At 42.6% G+C, this 16,153-nt stretch overlaps 1 pseudogene; it reads right to left on the minus strand.

Annotated features, from left to right (window-relative positions):
* Positions 1 to 1,602: 1,602 nt before the first annotated feature.
* On the minus strand, positions 1,603 to 2,040 carry LOC126070490 (ubiquitin-conjugating enzyme E2 variant 1-like; annotated as a pseudogene).
* Between the last annotated feature and the right edge of the window lie 14,113 nt (positions 2,041 to 16,153).

Consider the following 16,153-nt stretch of genomic DNA (forward strand, 5'->3'; position numbering starts at 1 on the left):
CTTCCAGAGATGTAAGAATGGTTTAATTTTAGGAAATCTAGTAATGTAATTTACCATATTAATATATCAAAAGATATATTAATGCTGAAAAATTCAACATTTTATTCTTGGTTAACGCTCTTAATAAGATAGGAATAGGTGTATACTTCCTAAATATTATAAAATATATTTATTTCAATATCAAAACTAGTTTCATGGTTAATGGGAATACACTAGAAGATTTTCATGACTTGGGGTCAGGAACAAGAGAGATTTTTCCATTTTCACAGCAGTTATTTAACCTTTTTCTGGGTGTGTTAACAAGTGGGATTTGACAAGGGATAGGATATAAGTGTATAGAAATCCAAAAGAAGGAGGCAAAATTATTATTTCCAGATGGCATAATGTCGTACCTGGAAAACCTGTAAGGTCTGACTCAAGTATTGCAAACAGTAAGAGAATTCAGTACGGTTCCTGGCTCAAAATTAATATTCAGAAACCACGGACTTCACATTTGCAAATAACAATTAGTTATAAAACCAATAATAGGTTAGAATCCATTTGTAACAACGAAATAAAACAACTAAGAATAAACTTAACAAGATCTATGTGATATATTTATGAGGAATACAAAAGATGGTCTGAACACATGGAAAGACAGAACATATTTTTGGAAAGTCAGTTCACCCTAAACTGATGTATAATTTAATAAGAATCTCACAAAAATACCATCAGGATGTTTTTGATAGCCAAACAAGCAAAATTATCCAGGAAAAACAGGAGATCTGATTTATCAGAGATTAAACACCTTATAGAGCTATAATAATGGAATCAATGTGGCATTGATACAGAACTAGACAGATCAGTTAACAATATAGGAAGTCGAGAAATAGATCCAAATACAAGGGAACTTACTATATAATGCAGCGGAAATTTCAAATCAGTGGAAGAAAACTGCAGTATTTGATAAAAGACTGCTAGGCAAACAGGGTAGTCACCTGAGGGGGAAAAAAGATTTGCATCCATACTCAACCTTTATAGCAAAATAATTCTCAGGTGTACCAAATATGTAAGTGTTTAAAAATGAAGTCAGAAAATACTGAAGAAACAATGGAAGAACTAAAACATAATTTTGGAAGGCACTTCTAAGTATGGTCCAATATATAAAAGCCTTAAAAGAAAAGGAGAAAATGGTACTACATAAAAGTAAACAAATTCAATATAAAACAGACCATAATCAAAGGCAAAGACAAATATAAATTAAAAAATTAGGAAAGAATAATTATATCAATAGACACATACTAAAAGAAATATAAGTTAAAACTCCCTAAGATACCATTTTAATCTACTGGTTTAGTAAAAATTATAAAATCTGACAATAGGTCATTAAAAAAAAAAACCAAAATGGATACTTTTTCTGTTATAGCACAACTCGTATATCTCAAGTGGACAAAAAATTAGTATCATTTACAGTATCTTAAGATAAATTGCCTTTGAAGGGAAGCTTCCTTTCCAGTACTTTGAGGTCTATAAGACGTATCTAGAAAATCCACTACTGTAGAAAATGAAGACTGCTTAAATTGAACGGGGAGCAGGGGGAGGGTCTGTGGTTTTTATTTTTGATTAATTGCTGTAACACTGTCCTTCAGGAGGTTGGGGGTGTTTCATATTTTCTTTAGACATCATTAGGTGCCATAGCTCTTGCAGGACAACTTTGATGCTATATGAATTCTGCCAGTGCTAGCATTGATATGGCCCTTGGGTCCATCACTCCATTAGAACTATTAACTCCATTCATATTGATTTTTGTTACAAATCTTACAAAAGGGGGTACTTCTGGGTATTTAGGTCCACATTCTATTTGAAAGATATATATCTGGTTTTCATAAATTGTTCTTGGAGGCCCAGTTATCATCTCTGTCGATCTTGTGTCATGTCTTTGCCGTCATCTGGACCCCAGTTAACTATGCCATCTCCTACTCCTTTCTGGCCTTCTTAGAGTTTTTCCAACAGTTGGAAATTGTGAGGGACTTTTATTTCCGATCTGATAGTGCTTGCCATCTTGCATTGCTGTTGCTGGAAGGCTGGCCTGGATACTTTCTTACATTGCTGGTGGCAAAGTAAACTGATATAACCTCTGAGGACACCAATTTATTAACACATATGTGAATTATGATTATTATGTTTAGAGACAATATTTGTTTAGATTTATTTACATTATTTCCATTTATTTACTCAGCATACCCTCTTTTATCTGTATTTTAGTGTTCTGATATCATTTTCTCCTACCTAGAGTACAGGTCTCTTGATAGTAAATGCTCAATTTTTATCACGCTCAATCTTGGAAGGTAATTTAACAGGGTTCATAATTATAGATTGACAGCTATTTTCTGTCAACATTTGCAAGGTCTTATTTACAATCTTCCGATTTCTTTTGTTGCCGTTGAGAAGACTACTTTCTCTCCAATGGCCAGATCTTTGTCAGTGATCCACCCTTTCTCCCTGGATGTCTTTAATATCTCATCTTTGTCTTTTGTGTCCTCAGTTTTACTGAGATGTGTTTAGGTGTGAATCTATTTTTATTTACCTGGCTTGGTATAAATTCTTGTTCCTGGACTTCTGGTATCATACTTTTCACTAGTTCTAAAAGTTTCACAGCCAATATCTCTAAATATTTTCTTTTCTTCATTCTTTCCTCTCTTTTTGAGCATTTTACTAGTTTTTCCACTAATGCCCACTTTTTGCTTCAGGATCCAATCCAGGATACCATGGTCTACTTAGTTGCCATGTCCTCTTAAACTCCTCCAATCTCTGGTCGTATCTCAGTCTTTCCTTGTTTTTCATGACCTTGAAACTTTTGAAGGATATTTGTCAGGTATTTCATATTCTTCAGTTTGGGTTTGCCTGATGTTTCTTGTGATTAGACTGGGACTACGAGTTTTGGGGAATAATACTATGGAGGTGAAGTGCCTCCTCATCAAATCGTATCAGGAAATACACAATATCAACATGACGTAACCTTCTTCATTTGGTAAGATGGCATCTGCCAGGCTTCTCCCCTGTGAAATTACTATTATTTCTTTTACATATTCCAGTCTTTAGAAACCAGTCACTAAGTCTAGCCCACACTGAAGGGGAGAGGAGCTACATACCATCTTCTGGAGGGAGGAGTATTAAAGAACTTCTGTTAAAATTGGTACAGTAATTAATAATATCTTGGAGGAAACACTTTGAGACATCTTGTTTCTCTTTAGCGTTTTGCTCACTAACTTTAGTATTTATTTATGACCTTACCTGCAGCACTTATTACTGTGGTATTCTAATGGTGATTTTCTATTTCAGTCATTCCTTCTATATTTATTATTTGAAATTCTTTTGTAAGGGAGATTTGTCCCTGTTATAGATGGAATAACTGCCCCCCTCTGAAATATGTATTGAAATCCCAACCCCTGTACCTTTAAATATAACCCTTTTTGGAAATCAGGGTTTATTTTTGTCATGGTAATGGTGTCATACCAGAGTAAGATGGATCCTAAAACTAATCATTTCTAAGTTATGAAAAGAGCAGAATAGACACAGAGACACATACAAGGGAAAGACAAATGCCAAGGAATGCCAAGGAAACCAAGCGTTGATGGCAGGCACCAGAAACTGGGAGAGAGGCTCACAGAAAGAACTGACACGCCCAAGACCTTGATTTGGATTTTTAGACTCCAGAACTGCGAGAAAATAAATATCTCTTCCTTAAAGTCATCCACTTGTGGTATTTCTTTTATGGCAGCACTAGCGAAGACAGCTCTGCTTCCCCATTTATTTACTCAACATTCCACAGAAGTGTATTTTACATGGCTATAAAAAACAAAGCAAAACCAACAAAAAACACTTTCAAACCAGCAGAGGAAAATTGGGCTATTTAATTAAAAGCAGGAAAAAAAATCAGCAGGAGGTTCTGACTCACAGCAACCTTGTGTACAACAGAGTGAAATGCTGCTCGGCCTTTCCCCATCCTCACAATCATTGGTATGTTTGAGGCTGTTGTTGCAGCCACTGTGTCACCCATCTCATTGAGGGTCTTCCTCTTTTTCTCTGACCCACTACTTTACCAAGCATGATGTCTTTTTCTAGGGGCTAGTTCCTCCTGATAACATGTCCAAAGTACGTGGGACCAAGTCTTACCACCCTCACTTCTAAGGAGCATTCTGGCTGTACTCCAAGACAGATTTGTTTGTTCTCCTGGCAGTCCATGGTATAGTCAATATTCTTCACCATCACCATAATTCAAAGGCATCAATTCTTCTTCTGTCTTCCTTATCCATTGTCCAATTTTCATGTGCATATGAGGTGATTGAAAATACCATGGCTTGGGTCAGGCCCACCTTAGTCCTTAAGGTGACTCTTTGCTTTTCACACTCTAAAGAGATCTTTTGCAGCAGAGTTGCCCAATGCAATGCATCATTTGAATTCTTGACTGCTGCTTCCATGGATGTTGATTGTGGACCCAAGTAAAATGAAATCCTTGACAACTTCAATCTTTTCTCCATTTATCATGATGTTGCTTATTGGTCCAGTTGTGAGAATTTTTGTTATCTTTCTGTTTAGGTGCAATCCATACTGAAGGCTGTAATCTTTAATCTTCACGAGTAAGTGCTTCAAGTCCTTTTCACTTTTGGCAAGCAAGGTTGTGTCATCTGCATATCACAGGTTGTTAACGAGTCTTCCTCTAATCCTGATGCCCCGTTCTTCTTCATATAGTCCAGTTTCTCAGATTATTTTCTCAGCATACAAATTGAATAAGTATGGTGAAAGGATACAACCCTGACACACACCTTTCCTGATTAAAAACTATAAAGTATCCCTTTGTTCTCTTTGAACCACTGCCTCTTAGCCCATGTACAGGTTCCTCATGAGCAGAATTAAGTCTTTTAGACTTCCTGTTCTTCGAAATGTCCATAATTTGTTATGATCCACACAGTCAAATGGTTTTTGCATAGTCAAAAAACACAAGTAAACATATTTCTGGTCTTCTCTGTTTTCAGCCATCAGCAATGATATCCCTTGTTCCACATCTCTTCTGAATCCAGCTTGAATTTCTGGCAGTTCCCTGTTGCTATACTGCACAACTATTTTTGAATGACCTTCAGCATGATTTTACTTGCCTGTGATATTAATGATATTGTTTGATAATTTCTGCATTTTGTTGGATCGCCTTTCTTTGAAATGGGCACTTTTCCAGTCAGTTGGCCAGGTAGCTGTCTTCCAAATTTCTCAACATAGATGAGTGAGCTTTTCCAGCATTCTATCCATTTGTTGAAACATCTCAATTGATATTTTTGTTAATTTCTGGAGCCTTGTTTTTCACCAATGCCTTCAGTGCAGCTTGAGCTTCTTCCTTCAGTACCATCGGTTCTTGATCATATGCTTTCTCCTGAAATGATCGAACGTTGACCAATTCTTTTTGGTACAATGACTCTGTGTATTCCTTTTATCCTCTTTTGATGCTTCATGAGTCGTTCAATTTTTTGCCCATAGAATCCTTCAATATTGCAACTGGAGGCTTGAATTTTTTCTTAAGTTCTGTCAGCTTGAGAAATACTGAGCATGTTCTTCCTTTTTGATTTTCTAACTCCAGGTCTTTTCACATTTCACTATAATACCTTACTTTGTGTTGTCTACCTACCCTTTGAAGTCTTCTGTTCAGGTTTTACTTAATCATTTCTTCCATTTGCTTTAGCTACTCAGTGTTCAAGAGTAAGTTTCAGGGTCTCTTCTGACATCCATTTTACTCTTTTCTTTCTTTTTAATGACCTCTTGCTTTCTTCATATATTATGTCCTTGATGTCATTCCACAACTCGTCTGGTCTTCAATCATTAGTGTTCAATGCATCAGATCAAATTTTGAGATGGTCTCTAAATTCAGGTGGAATATACTCAAGGTCATACTTTGGTTCTTGTGGACTTTTAAAAATTTTCTTCAGCTTCAACTTGAACTTGCATATGAGCAATTGATGGTCTGTTCCACAGTTGGCCCTTGGCCTTGTTTTGACTGATGATATTGAGCTTCTCCATCTCCTCTTTCCAGAGATGTAGTTGATGTGATTCCTGTGTATTCCATCTGGTGAGGTACACACATATGGTCACCATTTATGTTGCTGGAAAAAAGGTATTTCTAATGAATAAGTCCTTGGTCTTGCAAAATTCTATTATGCGATCTCCTACATTGTTTCTATTACCAAGGCCATATTTTCCAACTACTGATCCTTCTTGACTGTTTCCAACTTTCACATTCCAATCACCAGTAATTATCAATAATGCATCTTGATTGCATGTTTGATCAATTGCAGAAGTTGATAAAAATCTTCAATTTCTTCATCTTCGGCACCAGTGGTTTGTGTGTAAATTTGAATAATAGCCGTATTAATTGGTCTTCTTTGTAAGCGTATGAATACTTTCTACATAAATATGGCAATTAGAATATATACGGAGAAAGTGTTGAATTGGCAAAAAATTTTTTTTTTATTATTCCTACTTTTTATTTTAAAGACATTCGCATTAGCAACGGTCTGAACTGGTCTTGGATTGCCAGATAAAATACAGGACACCCAGATAAACTTGAATTTCAGATAAGCAATGGATAGGTGTCTTTTTTTTTTTAGTATGTCTCAACTATAGTGTGGGATATATTTATATTAAATAATTATTCATTGTTCATATATGAAATTGAAATTTAACTGGATGTCCTTTTCTTTTTTTTTTGTTCTGCTGAATCGGACAACCCTAGATGGATCAGAATAGCAGAGTGTCGCCTACAAGTAGTTTACTTTTGTTTCGACTGCTGGGTGAAACTGTTGGGAATATGTACAAGCACTCCCATCTAATCTTAGCAGTTACGTGAAAAGTAAGATTCAGAGATTCAGACTAAGTATATGTTAGCATCATATACTTATGATTTTATTGCTATAAAATTCCATTTGCATCTGGTGAATTTTAACAATAGCAACTAATAACAACAACAGTAATATAGCTAACATTTATCAAAAGCCCACTATGCTTGGAGCTTTACTGAATATGCATATTCAGTTGTTGTTGTGTGGCACCCAGTCAATTCCTACTCATGGTGACCCTATAGGACAGAGTAGAACTGCCCCATAGGGTTTCCAAGGCTGTAATCTTTATAGAAGCAGATAACTACATCTTTGTACCCCAGAGAGACTCTTCCGTTCAAACCACCTTCCTTTTAGCCAGCTGCCAAGTGCTTTAACCACTGTGCCACCAGTGATCCTCCTCAGTGAGTAAGGCTTCCAATATGGGTATGCAGTAAACAAATCCTTTCCAAGCACTCAGGTTGAATCAGATTTCACTGTGTTCAGTCAAATGGGAGTTTAAACAGATTAACAAACAATTGCCCTCTGTCTTCTTCTGATGGATTAAATGTCAAGAAAAGGACATGAAAATGGCCCTAAAGTGGGGGTTTTCGACCTTGGATTCACACTGTAATCACCTGAAGAGCTTTAAAATAGAGGCCTGTGTCCCGCTCTCGGAAAGTCTGATTTAATTGGTCTGAGGTCTATCCTGGGCATTGGAGATTTTGAAAAACTCCGTCTAGTGTCTCTAATGTGCAATTAAGTTTTCCTAAATTAGAGGTTTTCAAACTTGGCTGCACGTTTTAATGACCGACAGAGCCTTTAAATAAATACCTGACGGCTAGACTGCACTGCAGACCATGAATTGGCAAAAGTTTTGTTGTATACATTCTCACCACAATAAAAAATAGAGCATACGAAGTAGTATAAATAAGTCCTAATATAACAATATTAATAATTATAAATAAAATGTTAGTAATTATAATTTTTGTGTTTTTTTGCACGATAATGCACATAAAGGTATAGATACCTAGGCAGAAACTTTCAGTTTCTGTCTTGATACCTAGACTGTAAAGAACGCACTTACAGAGATAAAGATTGAAAAGAAACAGAAAAAAAAGATATACCAGCTATAAATTTGAACCAAAGAAAATAAGAGAAGCAACATTAATATCTAAAAAAGTATGTCAAAGCAAAAGTCGGCATGATTGTCAAGGAGGGATATAATATATGGTAAAATAGTCACAAACATGTATGCATCTAATAACAGAGTCTTAAAATACATAAAGGAACAACTTCAAGAAGAAACAGCTCAACAATTTGTAGTTGGAGATTTTAATGAAGCCACACTCTCAGGAGGAAACAGTTCAAATAGAAAAAGAAAAAAATAAATAAGCAAAGATATAGATGATTTAACTAAGCCAGTTAATATCCTTGAGATTGAAGGTGTTGTCAAGAGATGGAAGCACCTGGCTGTCTGGCTCTGGGGTTGTGAATGCCACGATGGACTCCTCTAAGGTACTTACATCATGGGGTAGAAATGTGCTGGAATATGGATTGGTTTTAAAACAGTGTTGAATGAAAATAAAGTGAGAAATAGAATATTTCTCAGCATAGGACAATTTATGTTATTTAAAGAGGTGCATGTGAAAACATGCATGTTTTAGGAAGATGCATGGAGAAACATCAAACATATTAGAATGGATGCCTGTGGCAGGGTGAGGGAGGGGCGGGGACAGGGGCCCAGGGATAAATAGGGGCAGATAACAGGAGAAAGGCCTTGCAGGCTAATGATGAGGGTGATAAACTCTGAACTGAGGCGGATGATAAACTCAGCCCTATACACCTTACTTCCAATTACAAAAAATGATTGCAATCTTTCCTATCAGCAGAAAGGTTTGTGCTAAATGACCCTAGCTGTCATGTGGCTTCCAGGCAGCAAATTCTGCTTGGAAAATTGCAGGCCACTGGGGGGTCTGAACCCTGATGGTATAGTGGTTAAGTGCTATGGCTGCTAACCAAAGGGTCAGCAGTTCGAATCTGCCTGGAGCTCCTTGGAAACTCTGTGGGGCAGTTCTACCGTGTCCCATAGGGTTGCTGTGAGTTGGAATCGGCTCGACGGCACTAGGTTTGGTTGTTTGGTTTGGGGGTCTGAAGGAGCCCTGGATGCAGACCCTGCACATTCTGGGCACTGAGTGCTGTGTCAGCTGCCCTCCCAGCCCAGGCAAAGCTCCTTAAACCTGACATCTCTCTGTCTTGGGGAGGCAGGGAACCATCCAGAAACCAGCCCCCAGCTCAGCATGAGTACCTGAATTTCTCAAGCAATAGGTCTGAAATACCAGAGAGCAATATTCTCAGGCTGATTCCAAGGCTGGGCTTCCTCTTACCTCCCACCTGCTTCCACAGCAGTGACTGGGCTGGGGCAGGTCCAACCTCGGGGTGGGCCACGAGAGCGCTCAGAGGGAAATGCTCCCAAGTGACGTCCTTGGGTGCATCAAGAAGAGGAGTTTTAAAAAATATTTAGTTGCCTGAGAGCATTTCTGTGTAACCTCCGTGACACTCTCTTGTGCGTGCATGTGTGTGTGTGTGTGTGTGTCTAGGCAGGGGTTCTTCTCAGTCTCAGAAGAAACCCAAGCTGTTGTGGGAAGGGAAGAGGGCCTGGTTTTAAAAAAGTTCTTTGGCCTCTGATGGAAATGGGAAAAAGAAAAGAGTGAGAATGTCAAAGGTTCAGAGCCCTAAGACACCCCTGGGTGGGAATTTCCTGTCGCCTCCTCTGTCCATATCCCGGAGAAAAGGTCTGGAAAAAGGCATCTGAGAGAAAAGTACACATATGCATCCTTACAGTTGTGTACACAAGTCTACTCACACATGTACTTGTATACACACATGTATTCATGTATGCATGGGCATGTGCACTCACACGCACACCACCAGCAACCAACTGCCATCGAGTCGACTCTGACTCACGTGTATCAGAGTAGTACTGTGCTCCAGAGGGTTTTTAGGGGCTGATTTTTTCAGAAATAGATTGCCAAGCCTTTCTTCTGAGGTACCTCTGGGTGGACTCAAATCTCCAACCTTTGGTTAGCAGCTCAGCATGTTAACTGTTTGCACCACCCAGGGACCCCTAAACACACTCACACCTGGTGTCATTTATGGAAAGAAATAAGTAAATCAAACCATTCTCCAGGCCTTAGAAGCTGGGCCTTAGAAGTTTCTCAGCACTACATGTCCCTCCTCCCCAGCTATACCCATTCTCTCTTGTGGAGCCGGAGACCACTCAGCCAGGAGAGCTGATGGCAGGACAGACCTGTGGGCAGAAACCCCCGACAAGAAGAGGACAGGCTTTCCTGCCCTGGCTGGGGCTCGGCTGAGCAGTCAGCATAGGCTGAAAAGCGTCTGCTGCAGAATTCTGTCCTCAGAGATAAGCTCAGTCCCTGACCCCTGCTCCTGTCTCCAACACTGGCATGGCTAGCACTTCTGTTATCAGCAAGGAGCTGGAGCTCTGACAAACGCTGACCCAGGCCTCCAGCTCTGGGGGCCCACCTGACCAGGGCCCCACGATGATTCTCGAGATCTGGAGAGGCAGAGATAAGCACAGTCACAGCTGGACTTTGGCTTGGGGTATCCTGGATGCTGCAGGTAGAAAGCCCAGCCAGTGTGGAGGCAGGTACTTGCTTCCAAGGGAGGCAGGGTGGAGGGGGGGCCTACTTTGGGGCTGACTGTCCCTGTGTTCGAGTCCCAGCAAGTCCTTTGTTTCTTATGGCCCCACTTCCAATCCTGTAGAATGGGGATCGTCCTAATACCTCTCCAATTAACAACGGTTGCTGGTAGTTGACAGCACAAAATGCAAGAGCCTTGGGAAACGCCACTGCCCACTGGCCTTCTTTCCAGCCCCCTGTGGGTGAAGCTGAGTCCTAGGAACCAGCAGCTGATGCCATAGGACAGTTGGCGCTAGAGAGGGAGAAAGGAGTGGAGAAGAGAAATGAGGGAGGGTGAGGGGTTTGGGGATGGGCAGGAGCACAGCCAGTGGCACTACGCCTGGTGCACAGAGCCCAGGCCTGGGAAAGCCAGCGTCTTCTCCCTCCCAGATGAGCCAAAGCTATGGCGCCAGTGAGGGCTCCCCTGAGCCTGTCATCGGCAGATTAGGCTCAGCTGTATGTGCTCCTTTGTGTCTTTGTCAAGGGAAGGTAATGGAGGGTCAGGGCACATCTTGGCACTGAGGCAGTGCCACTCAGATGGTCTGACCTCTCTGGGGTCAGAATCTCACCTAAATGTCATCCACCTTGATACTTTAGCATGGGTGGGCGTGGGTGCTAGGGGGTGATACACAGAGACCGTAAGGCAGTCTATGCCCAACTTTGACCACAGAAAAACAGCATACTCTGGGAGAGGGGTCAACCTCAGGTCTGGGGACACACACTGGCCAGTCCTGATGCTAACTGTGACCCTTTCTTTATCAGCTCCACAGTCTGGAGGTTGCCAGAGAGGACCATCCCAGGAACTCCCCTGGGACCAATCCAACTTCTGGAATGCAAAGTCAACGTTTCATCTCATCTCTTCTCTCATTCATTCATCTACTGATTCATTCAGCAAACACCTTCCTGGGTCCCAGCTATGTTCCAGGTGGCACTGGGCAGAGGACAGACTCAGTTCCTATGCTTGAAGAGCTCATGATCAGCCTGTCAGAAGAGGCAAACCCTTCCCATATATGAGCGGGACAGGGAAGAACTGAGCTAGATGATGACAGTGGGGCCCCGGTCTATCCCTCCACTTCAAGCCTCCTTTCCTGCACAGCTACCAGGGCTTTGAGGCACAATAATCTGGGTTGGGGAACAGCAGATCCCTAGGACAGCCTGTAAGAGATGGAGAGCCACCCCACCAAGTGCACTACCCTGTTTTTACAAAAATAACGTGGGCCTTCTGTGTTTGTTCGTTGGCAGCATGTGCCAGGAGCGCCTTCCTCCCCAGGTATTTTCTTCGAAAGCACACTATGCTAATCTTTTTTACAGCAACTTGTGAAAGAAGATTGGCATGGTGGTGCTTGTGAGGGTGGCTTGCCAGGGGGAGGGTAAGGAGGGAGGGCACAGCTGGCAAACACAGGTTTATTTGTGTAAAAATATGGTACTTCTGAGGAAAGTGTGTAGAGTGGCTGGCTGTCAAATGTTGACTTCTGCTGGGGCTGGTGACACCGCACTTTGCAATGCGTGTTATCATCACTTTTTGCCAGCATCCCTCTCAAAGAGTCCTGATGAAGTAAGGGCAATGATGATAGCAGGGATGGTCCATCATTTTACAGCTCTGTACACCGAGGCTTTCAGACACCTAAGGACCAGGGCTCTACAGAGATTGTGCAGCCAAACCCCAGGCATGAGCTTCTTTGCCATAGTAGGCTTGGACTGTGAGCAGCCATGAGAGAGACTGCATCCCCTGAGGATGGGTGGGTCAGCAGGTTTGGAGCAGGGAGCCTGTTGTCAATGCGCGGACCTCTGGACAGCTTGTGGATGCCAAGTCTCACTACTCCTTCCTTTTACTCCAAAAAAAGTTCCAAAAATACACATTGTCCACAAGCTACTGGGCAAGGGTCCAATTTGTCAACATAGCCTTAGTATGCAGTAGCTCTGGGTTCAAATTTGCTGGCTTCAAATCCTGGTTTATTAGCTGAGTGAACTTGAGCAAGTTAACATTTCCACGCCTCAGGTTCTTCACCTGTAAAATGATAATACCTACTTCACTGGGTTGTTTTGAGAGGCACACGATATAACTTGCAGATGGTGTATACCAAAATGCCTAGCACATAGTAAGCACGCCTTTCAAGTGTTAGACATTAGTATTATTAATACTGGATTATTATTATCCTGTGTGGACGTTCGCCATCTGGATTTGAATTCAGCTGCACCATTTACTGGCTATGTGATCTTGGGCAAGCTACCTTGCCTCTCTGTAGTGGACACTGAGGTGTGCTGCCCAGAGCCCCATTCAGGATGAACTACTCATTCCCCCAGCTGCTGGGAGTGTTGGTGACTGATGGGTCTCAGTGGGGTCTCTCTCTAGGCCTTGCCCTCAGTGTTGAAGAGAGCCACCTCACACAAGATCACATGCCTCCCCCTTCTACTCTGTCTCCAGTGATGGGTTGTCTGAAGGTAGGAGAACTGGAGCAGTGCTGTTTGGGACGAAAGGGCAGCCTAGCTTCAGAGCTCCCTGTAGGATCTGCTGGGGTCTCCCTTGCAACTGCATTGGATTTCAACTCCTCTCTCTGCCCAATCATGATTCCTTAGCTTTGCAGGTGTGGTTCCTGAGCACACGCCCCAATAAACCCCCTGAACACAAATCTCTGTCTCAGAGTTGGTTTCCCAGGGAACCTAAACTTTAACAGTTGGTGCCAAAAATGGTCCTAGGAACAGAGGAGAGAGGAACAGAGAACTCCAAAATGGGATCTGGGCATTGGATCACCTGCTGGCCAGCTGGCTGTCAGGGCTTCTGGCATGTAGTTATGGTACAATTGTTAAAAGTTTCACAGGTGCTGAATTGGGTTGGGATACTGGTGGAAGGAAACGCATTGGTGGATGCTGGTCTCTGTACACCGTGTTCTGTTCTCCAGACCTGGGAATCCCACTCTGGGTTTGAGCCTGGCTCTGTCATGGCTACTTCCCATCAGCAGAAATCCCTGTCCCCCGTGGGCCTTGGTTTCTTCACCTGCAAGAACAGGGGTGGGATGAGCTGATTGGACAAGCTGACTCACTGAGATCCGTTCCAGCTCTGACATTCTACAGAAGTCGGTGAACTAGTGAGATGGGGCTTTTGGTGGGATGGGAGTGTCCTGGAGCCAAGAGTGTGGGCAAGTGAGTGAGGATTTGCAGCCTAAGGGGCCTGGAGGAGTTTTTCTGCTTCCGGACTTCGTCTGGAGCAGCCTGTTTGGCCTTGGGCTCAGGCTCCTCCTGGCAGGACCCTCCCTTCCTCCCTGCACCCCCCACCCCCCAGGCCAAAGGGCTCTGATGCTAGGGCACCTGTAGCTTCCTCAACAGAGCTTGGATTTCTCGTCCACTTCCCTCAGGACTACCTTGGCCTTGTAGACTTTCTTCCTCCAAGGTCTGACCAGTCCCTAAACTCCACCCACAGCCTGGCAGGAAGTTGTAGGCTTAGAAACACAGGGGTCATAGAATTTGGGGACAGACAAGATGGAACTGAAGACACAGGTTTCTCGTCTGTGAGGCCTTGAGTGGGCAGGCAGGGGCTTCCCACCCACTGGGCACTCCATCCACTCCTGAAGATCTCTTGGGCACTTGCCCCACCTCTCATTTACTCCTCCCCACCAGTCGTGAGGCAGACCCTTGGTGGAGGCAAATGAGGCTCTGAAGGGTCACACAGCTAGCGGTGGAGCCACATTCACACCCAGGACTGAGTAGCTCCAAGCCTAAGCACTTCCCTCAGCCCCCCTCTGCCTCTTCACTGGGGCAGACATGGAATTGCTTAACAAAAGAAGAGACCAATGAGCCATTGGGACTGTGAATCTAGTGGAAGGCTTTAGTTTCTGTTTATTTATTCCAACATGAAAATGACTAAATAAATTTAAAATACTTTAAAATTCAAAGTATAGAGTTTAAAGAACAAAGTAAAAATTATCCTGAATCTCACCAACTGGAGATAGCTACTGTTAACAGCTTGGTGAACAGATTTCCAGACAGCTCTCTCTCTCTCTCTCTCTGTGATTTTGTGATAACATGACTATATACTGTTTCATAACCTACTCTTTTTACTCCACAATATGTCATGGAAATATTTCCACATTGGTAACTATACCTTTATCCTTCATTTAGTGGCTGCAGACTACTCGATGGCATTCCACTGCAAATAAGAGTACATACCACCTCTCATTCAGCCAGCCCAATACCGATGGGCATTTAGGTTGTTTCCAGTGTTTTGCCATTATAGAAACTCTAGGATGAACATGATTACACCTCTATCTTGGGTCTTTTCTCCCCTTTTATAAAACACTGCTTGACAGCATCCACTTCCCATTCTTTAATTGCAAACCAAATTCGTTGTTGTCAAGTCAATTCCGATTCATAGCAACCCCATAGGACAGAGTAGAATTGCCTCATAGGGTTTCCAAGGCTGTAAACCTTTACAGAAGCAGACTGCCACATCTTTCTCCTAAGGAGTGGCTGGTGGGTTCGAACTGCTGACCTTTTGGTTAGCAACCAAACTCTTAACTACTGCACCACTAGGGCTCCTTTCTTTAATCACGGTACCCTGATTTTCCCCATCCCGTCTCAAATCTCTGATCCCATTCTTCTAGAGGAGGCGGCCCCACCCCCCAGGACTCTACTTCTAACATGCTATCCAGGCTGAAGCCAATTCACACATCACAGAGGTCAACTGGCGACTTGGGAGAGACCAATCAGAAAGGGTCTCAGGTTTCCCTACTGCTGCTTTCACCAGGTTCTGCTCTTCCCAAGAGTAGCCAAGCTCCAGTTGGCTTTCCCATCTTTCAGGGACTAATGTGAACCCCAAAGATCAAGAAGATACATAGAAACAAGCTCTCTTTGGGATGTTAAAAGGCTTACTACAACTGGACTGAGTTACTGCAGGTACTTCTTATTCTGTGCTTCAGGATCTCTTTTTGGCTGAACTCTTGATAAGACACCAATCCAGGATGTAAACTATTCCCAAGCTACTCCTGCCCCATCATTGAAATCCTTCTTTGTGTCCAGCCCTACCTCAGCTGGGACCACAAGTGCATAAAGGGGCCCTGGAGACCTGGTTCATGGCCACAGATGAGGAAACAGTGGCCTAGAGAGAGCTGTGACTTTCGCCGAATCACAAAGCCTGTTACAAAGCCAGGGCAAGAACTTAGAAGCCCTAAGGGCCCATCCCGTGCTCTTCCCACTGTCACCACTTGTAGCAGTTAGGAATGCATTCAGCTGCATCAAGAGAAAACTGGTTTAGCCATCAGAGAATTGGTAGACCAGTCCTAGATACTGCCACTGCCATCATTTTGTTCTGCTCTCCTTACCATGTGATCCTTTTCCTCATGCTTGTTGCCTCATATAGCAAGATGGTTGCCCCGTTTTCCTTCTATCCTGTCTGCTTTCCCAGCAGGGAGAAGGGAGAAGGGCAAGGGGAGAGGGGCTATGTTTGTCCCTTTTAAAAAGCTTTCCTGAAATTCACATCCAGCAACTTCCATAGACATTTCACTGGACAGACCTGGATCCCATGGTCACCCACAAGTGAATATATTTACCTGTGCACATTGGCACCCTGAACAAAATTGGAGTCTCCTAGGAAGAAGGAGGAGGAGATGGTTATTGCGT

The sequence above is a fragment of the Elephas maximus genome, chromosome 1, assembly GCF_024166365.1.
Source record: "Elephas maximus indicus isolate mEleMax1 chromosome 1, mEleMax1 primary haplotype, whole genome shotgun sequence".
Taxonomy (NCBI): domain Eukaryota; kingdom Metazoa; phylum Chordata; class Mammalia; order Proboscidea; family Elephantidae; genus Elephas; species Elephas maximus.